This window comes from Olea europaea, chromosome 3 (genome assembly GCF_002742605.1).
Source record: "Olea europaea var. sylvestris chromosome 3, O_europaea_v1, whole genome shotgun sequence".
NCBI classification, from domain to species: Eukaryota; Viridiplantae; Streptophyta; class Magnoliopsida; order Lamiales; family Oleaceae; genus Olea; species Olea europaea.
Genome location: NC_036239.1, coordinates 1,082,886 through 1,091,328, shown reverse-complemented (window position 1 = coordinate 1,091,328; position 8,443 = coordinate 1,082,886).

The window sequence follows — 8,443 nt, the reverse complement described above, 5'->3', positions numbered from 1 at the left end:
CAGATCCATTTGTGGTGCATGTAAGTAATGTGTATGACCTAAATTAAGATAATAGCAAATTGGTAAGTGCTACATTATCAATATCAACATCTTATGTAACAAAATAGGGACTACATAGACAAGTAATTGCAGCATGAAAAGTAGCAAAACAAGGAAAGCAGTCGATGATGCAGAAGCATTTGAAGCCAACCAAAGTCCAGACATGACCGTGCATAGAAACGCTTGCCAAACATTTACACAAGATATGCGTGCAAGAAAATGGTTTTGAAAAGAAAAAATTACAGGTAACTACCAGTGCCTAACTTTTAAGCTCAATGAAGCCCCAGCTCGGAGGAATATCTCCAAAGAAGTCCTAATTAGTTAAAGCATTTTTGTCAAACTTTGTCCTTTTGTATTCAATAACATTAATTATTCGGCCCAGCTAAATACTATTTCTCAATTTGAATTTCAATCATTCATTTGGCTTCGAGTTTTTTTTTCATCTTTTTACATTGCAATTATTTATTAATATATTGCAAATGACAAAGTGAATAGCCAAACCTACCAATATTTGTGAAAATTGTAGTACTTAAGGCAACTATTGGAATCTACAAAATGAAAACAATCACTGTTGCAAGCATGAAATTATATTATTTTTTGGATTTTAACCATGAGTGCCAATTTTATTATTGTTAATTATTATAACTTTGTTAGCATTTAAATTTTAAAATCACCACTCAACAAAACAAAACCTTAGGTTCAAATCCTTCTATATTACTTCATTCCCAGTATCGAAACCATCAACATCTATTCTTTCACAATTTATCATCCACAGACGATATCTTAATGAAATCATAGATATGCGTATTTATAAGCTTACTTCTAATTCTATTGTCTTAACATAAGTCTATTTCAAGATTTTACACGCAAACTACAAACACCGTGAAAGTTTAAATAAAAGATAAAAGTAGATATTAAGAAGATAAACAAGATATAGACCCCGTTTGGTAGCCTTTTTTTTCAAAATGTGTTTTTCTCTCTCTTATTTTCAATCACACATTATTTATTAAAATAATATTACACGTAAATAAAAAAAAATTCCTTATTTTTCAACCACACATTTCACATCAATTTACTATTCTAAAATGCATTTTTACATAAAAATGACTATAAAAAACCCCCATAGTCCACATACACCAGGTAGAATAAAAAAATTATATAAATATCAACTAGAGTTAATAGTGTAATAAAAAAATTTGGAGAAAAGAAAAGATGCTTTTCTTAGAAAATATTTCTAAAACGTAGGGCTCAGATATCTAAAGTTTTTTTAATACATCTAATTGTCTTTTGAATAACATCGTAGGACTTGAATCTTTCACTTTGAAGATATCATTATTTCTTTAAAGTGGACTCGACACTTGATCCATACAGACAGACAGCTCCTATACCAGTGTTCACAGAACCTATACCAGTGTTACACAGAACCAACACACAAGAGTACAAACAAAAAGTGTAGATAACGTCCGAAAGCACAAAGTAGATGATGTTCAATTAAGTAAAATGAAGGGATAGAAAAGGAAGATGAAAACCAACGGCATGCAGCACTAACTTTAAAACTATGGTAGTAGTATCATTTTGTAAACCAAATATCACTGAATACCCTTTCAAGGGCAAGGAAGCACNACTAGATTTTCACAAGAGGAACTACTTACCAGACCAGTTTTTCGTGCAACACCCAGCAGCTGCAGAAGTTAAAATATAAGTAACAAAGCATCAGACCACAACCTAACAGAAATATTTGACTGGGAAAAATTGCAGAAAAATGCATATCCTGTTCGAAAAGAAGCACAAGACATAGAGACCTCACTCAATTAGTTTATGATTTAATGCAACATAGAAACATGACAATCTTCAGATGTATTAAAGTTGTCACCAAACATACACGATAAAGAAAGATCTGCGGTATGTAAGCAGATAGGATGTGCAAAACTCACAAATATATTTAGGTCTCACAACTTCGAGCTTGATTACAACTTCAATATTTTTATTTTTTTTTTATAGGTAATCAGAGAATTTTATTCCTTAAAAGAGAGTACACGGGAGGTATACAATCATTTTAAGATTACAACTTCAATATTAATATTATAATATGTGGATTCATGGCCTTTAGGTACTAAAATCTATATTTTCAGACAAGAAAAATGTATATCTAAAAAGGCAGCTGTACCTCTTCAACACATAGGTCTTTTTCTTCCATTAGCTAGAGTATAATCAATAGTAGATCCCCACTACTGTTTTGACAATAAAAGTTCAGCTTTTTAATAATTTATTTCTTTAATCCACAAAGTAATCTGATTGATTATCAAATTACTCAACAGTAATTTTTCAAATGCATCCTGCAGTAACTCCAGAGCCAAAATTTAAAATTCTTACCGATTTGCTAGTTAATGTATAATGAGATGATATCAATATACATGGGTGTAAGTCCACATTACTCTCTTAGATACCTTGAATTTCTTAATTTCCACTTCCGGTTGTTTCAGTTGCACAATAAACCCAGTCCCCGTGGGTGTAATGTTGGACTCCATCAATGAAGTGCTCCACCATAATAACCACAGAATACTGCAACATTCTGACACTATTTTGGTGGCGTACACCTCAATATCCGGTCAAAATGAAATTCAAATGCTCCTCTCCCCACCGATTCACATCAATACTAAGGTGGGTTTCAATTTATTCAATCAAAAGTTATGAGATGGCTTGTCATTAAACTCACAGCTACTCCATTTATAAGTATCCGATTGTACCAATAACACTACGGATTGTAATTTGCAAAAGATACATAGTTGAGTACAAAAGAAAAATTACAAATGAATTGTAATTGCAGCATTCTTTACCTCCGATATTCAAAGTCCAACTAAAAAACCAATAAGAGTAAATATTAATAAAAAAACACATAATTTAATTGCAACTGTAATATTTGATACAGTGCTGCAACTTTACCAGAATTACTAAAAACCAATTTCACCATCTAAAACAACCACCACTGTTACAAAAGATTGCGTAAGAAACTTACAGGGTCCGTCTTTCTGTCCAGAATCGAAGCAGCAAGCACACTTTTGGAGGAATCCGGTTCACCCCATCTCTCCACCACCTTCGCAGTATCTCCACTTTGCTCACCTCGTATCTCAATAACTGTCAAAACGCCCAAAAAAAAAAAAAAAAAAAAAAAAAAATTCTTTGAGTTCAATTAAACTTTTCTAGAGTATACAGCACACTGTTCTTTATTGTAAGCATAAACAGTTGTTTCAATATTTTACCCTTTACGAGGCCGAGAACGTCGGCAGTCAAAGCTCGAAACGGAGGGCAACCGGGACTCTCCACCGTCGTAGTACGCGGCATCTTCCTCTTGTATTGAGCACCTGATTCTGTAAATATATGTATGTAAAACTCTGTCCTCGGCGGCCGTCTAGAGAAAGAAGGCTCGGTGACAGCGGGTAATGCTGGTGATTTTTTGGGCCTTTCCTAGATGGCCTTCGAGAAGCCCATGTGTATTCACTGTAAGTATAAAGTTTGGGTTTCTTTCATATCTACTTTTCATTTGAGAATAATAATAATAATAATAATAATAATAATAATAATAATAATAATAATAATAATAATAATAATAAATAAATAAATAAATAAATAAATAAATAAATAAAAATAAGACTGATGCTGGGTTACTAAGTACAGAAACCCTACCAAACAGACACAAACATGGGGGTGGAGATTTTTGGAATCATTTTTTGATGAGGTGGGTCCCATTAAACACCCACCTCATGTGAGGAATCTGGTATAGAAATGACCATATACACTCATCAAATCCTAAAATTAAACGTATTTTTGAAAGATAAAACATTGAAGCAAATTGTTACTGATGCTACCAAAATATTATACCTTGTAGATCTCGAGAATGAGGATTGATAACAAGCACGAACACGATCTTCCAGTACCTGAAACAAAGGCAACGGGGTGTGTTCTTGTCATCCCTCCGATACTTAAGTCAGAAAGAGGATTGAAAAGAAATATATGTGCTGAAGATTGTGTGGAGAACGTACCTGATTAATGGGTTGAGGGTCTATATTTATATTGGTAGATTGTTGGACTCCTAGTAGGACTGAACTACCCGTATGTTCTTATCCGGTAGAGTCTTGTTTGAGACGAATGTCTTACTTGTAATAGAACTGATCGACTAGTGATGTTAGAGTTGACATAGAGTCCTTGGGGGTGTAGGCGTCTGTTGGTTGAACATATACCTCTCAAGGATATGTTAATGAACAATGAGCCGAGGACATCTTCTCGAGGACAGTAAGAGGCGAGTTTCATGGTCGTATGAGCAAAGTCCTCGGGCTACTATGCTCGAGGACAAACATATCTCGAGGACTTCTTGGCAGAAAAGTGAGATGGAGTATGTAAAGAGTCCTCGAGGAAACAATTCCTCGGGTATCCAAAATTGGTATTATCACTGGCCCCCGTGCACTCCTCGTAGAGTGCGAGCTCTGGGATGAGGTGCACATGAGTTATAAATCCATCGTCGTAGGTTGCGTTGTTGAGAAACATGGGTTGGCGATACAGGTCGGTATTGATATGACAGTTGCAGAGAGTGAGCTTGGATGCGTGACACGTGTCTCCATGGACCGCCATAGATGGTGACCTTTTTCCTTCTGTCTTTTTCATCTATAAATACTGTTGTTCACCCCCTCATTTTTCACTTTTACCCACTGTAAATCCAAACTCTACGAGGTCGTGCTTAAGCAAAATACTTTGGAACTTCTCAAGTCGTCGGGTAACTCCAGGTAAGGCTCGAGACTCTAAGTTATTCCATAAGCTAAGACTTAAGTTCATTAAGTAATGTCGAGTAGTGAGAGGAGTGACCATTCTTGTAGGTCGAGTAGTAGTGAGGATGTAGGTACCTCGATAATACCAATAGTTATTCCCCTAGAGGCAACACCCGAGGCTCAGGTTAATATAATCTTCGAGTATCCCGATGAACCTTGTAAGCTAAAAGAGCATTTAGCTATTGTTGTGGCTAGGGAGTATGGCATCATGCCTATTTGTGATGTTAGATCCCCTGGCCCCAAGGATAGAATTGTACAAGCTCGACAAGAGAAGTTTGTCATTTTTAGAGAGACCCTTAAGGCTGGCTTTAGGTGGCCACTTCACCCCTTTTTTATTACCTTATTGGTCTAGCATTCCATGTGCCCGAGGCAATTTGTGCCCAATGCCTGGAGAATGTTCGTGTATTTCTTCATAGCCTGTAGGTACTTAGCGATCGAGCTCAATGTCGACCCTTTTAGATTGGTGTTCGAGCTTAAGAAGCACCCTCGGTACACCTGTTTTGGTTATCTCTCGACAATAGGACGGTTTAAGGTCCCGATGATGGCGAGTTCTCTAAAAGGGTGGAGGGAGGGGTGGTTTTATGCTATTGTTCAAGAACTCGACCTTCCTTTCTGGCTTGATTAGGGGATCCCCAATGCCGAGAAGTGCTGTGAGGGCCAGGTATATCTAGATATATTGAAAGAGCATAGGAGGACGCTGGTGGGGCTCAACCCTCTATTCTCGACCGTGAAGGAGATTAGGAAAGAGGTGATAGACCTGGGAGATATTAGAGGCGTCGAGGGTAGGGTTGTTTCTTTATTTTTGCAAAATAGCTTGATCTTGTGCTCATTCTAAAGTGTTTGTAATTTCCATTCTTGTAGGTATGTCGTTTGATTCTCGGGCCCTGCAATTTCGTCAACACAAGGGTTGATACTCGTCTTCTACAGGGCCAACCCCTCGCGAAGAAAAAGAGTAAGAAAAGGCCTCGAGGAACCCTCTCGAGCACAGTATGAGTTGGCCTGGCGAAACGTCTTGAGCACAGCCTCAACCCTCAAGCCCAGTGATGCAGCCAAACCAGAGGTCTCTTACTCTTCGAGTCGTCATCCCTCGACCTCTTTCTGAGGTCGTCGATCTCGAGGATGACACTATTCCTTTGGTAAATTCCCTTATTGAAGACTTCGAACATTGTCACCTTGTTCCTGGTCTTGTTTCCAAATACAAGGATGAGGTCAAGCTCGAGGATGGGATGAAGGTCCTCAAGCTTCTTATTATGAAGGTATTCCTTGAGTATTTGACTTACAAGTTTTCACTTTTTTCCTCGAGAATAATACTCCTTTTCTTTTACAGACTTTGAGTGTGGCTCGGGGACTTTTTCTTCAAGGAATCGAGGAGGCTAAGAGAGTGGCTGGGGTTGAGAGTTCAATGGCGCTAAGGATAGGAGGATTCTTGACCTCAAGGCCGAGGTCGAGGCCCTGTTGAAAGAGCGTGATGATGTAAAGAGGGAGGCTGCAAAGGCTCGGGATGACCTTGGTGCTACAAGGGATGAGGTCGAGGATACGAGGCTCGAACTTCTGCACAAGACAAAAGAGTTCGAGGGAAAGCTCGCGGAGGTTAAGGAGAAGGCTTGGGAGGAGTTCAAAACCTCCGACAACTGTGACAAAATCGAGGGCAAGTACGCGTTAGGGGCGTACTTCCACGCTCTCAAGGAGGCCCAAGCATTCTTCCATGCTAAATTACCCGACGTTAGCCCAGATGACCTGAAGAGGGTGCTTTCCATCGTCGATACTCTTGAGCTTTCGGGGTCGAAGGACGAATGAGCAAGTGGGAATGACAACCGGGAAGACCTCGAGGAGGAGGACATCCAGACCGACATTACCAACCTCGACCTTCTCCTTGGTCAGATGGGACAGTGTTCCCACCCCAAGCTCTTGTTTTGTAATTTTTGAACCAAGTTTTTTGTCCGACAATTGTAAAATATTTTGCTAGTGAATGAACCTTGCCTTTGTATTTCGTATAACTGTCAATTAGTCATGCCCGATCTTGAGCATTGGGACATACTCGAGGACAATAATTAAAATGTGATAATTATGCGTGAGGTAGTCCTCGAGGATTATGGGATCCAACTGACAAGTATTTGGTTCGACCATTGCCCTATCTAAAAATTGTTAATGGCATCCACTTTAGCTCGAGCACTGCTTAGATTAACAATTGTCAAGTATTGGACTCGAAGACTCGTGTTCCTATTATTCTTAAGCACACTAACTTTAGAAAGTTAAAATTTCTCATGTGATAGTCCTCGATGATGTTAATTCGTCGAGGACTGCAAGATTTGTCTTAAACATCAGGTTTTGAGGCATTGCCTTTTCCATAATCCCGAGCATAGTATCAAAAGCTTTAACTCCTAGTGTCGTCCTCGACCTAATGGTGTATACATTAACTCGAGCACTATTTTTAATTTAATAATTGCCAAGTATTACCATTGAGGACTCTCGTTCGTATGGGTCTCAAGAACTATCAAGGTTCGGGCACTATACTGGTGTTCCTTCCTCGAGGTCTTAGGGGGACATGTACCCACACCCCGAGGAATGGGATGCTACAGGCACGCCTTGACTCAAGGAACGATACCACTTCTCGAGGACTATTTAGACCCCGAGCCTTACATAAACAATCTGGGCATTGATGTGGTCGGGGATTGGTCGGGGTTTTTACATGGTCTTTCTTGCACGTTACCAAGCTTTATGCTGTTTTATGCAAGCTTTGAGTGCTTGCGTGGGGCAAGGCTTTGTGGTGTTTGCGTGGGGTAAGGCTTTGTGGTGTTTGCACGGGGCAAGGCTTTGTAGAGTTTATGTCTCAGGATTTAGCTTTTATTGCAATGTACTAAAAATCAAACCTGGCACCCAGGCCTGACCACATGATATATTAGACTTAGTGCGCAGGCCTGGCCACATAAAAAATAAAACTTGGAATGCAGGCCTGACCACATAGAAAATAAAACTTGGCATAGAGGCCTGATCATATATTAGATTAGACTTGGTACGCAGGCCTGACCACATGATAGAAGATGTTACTTGTAATATATTTTCAAATTTTCGGTATTCCACGACCTTGGGAGTGGTCTTTCTGACAAGTCTCTCAAATTGTACGCTCCTTTGCAAATTTGTCATATGACTTCAAAAGGGGTCGGGATGTTGACGCTCGTAAGATCCTCGACGGGGGCATGGATGATGTTGCCAAACCTCTGACAGTTGTTACATTTCTTAACATAGTCCAGGGCGCCTTTCCTCATTATAGGCCAATAGTATCCATATCGTATAAGTTTGAAGGCAAGGGACCGGGCTCCTTGGTGATTTTCGTATATATCTTTATGTACTTCTGCCAAGGCCCGGGATGCCTCTGATGGCTTGAGGCACCTAAAGTATGGGAGCGTGAAACTTCTGTGAAACAAGACCCCTCTGATCATGCAGTACATTGGTGCCCTGGATCGAACACTCCTAGCTGCTCAAGGATCCTCTGGGAGGTTTCCATTTGTTATGAAGTCTACTATTGGATCCATCCAAGATGGTTCATGATCAATGTCCATGACATTGTTGGTCTGGTAGATGCT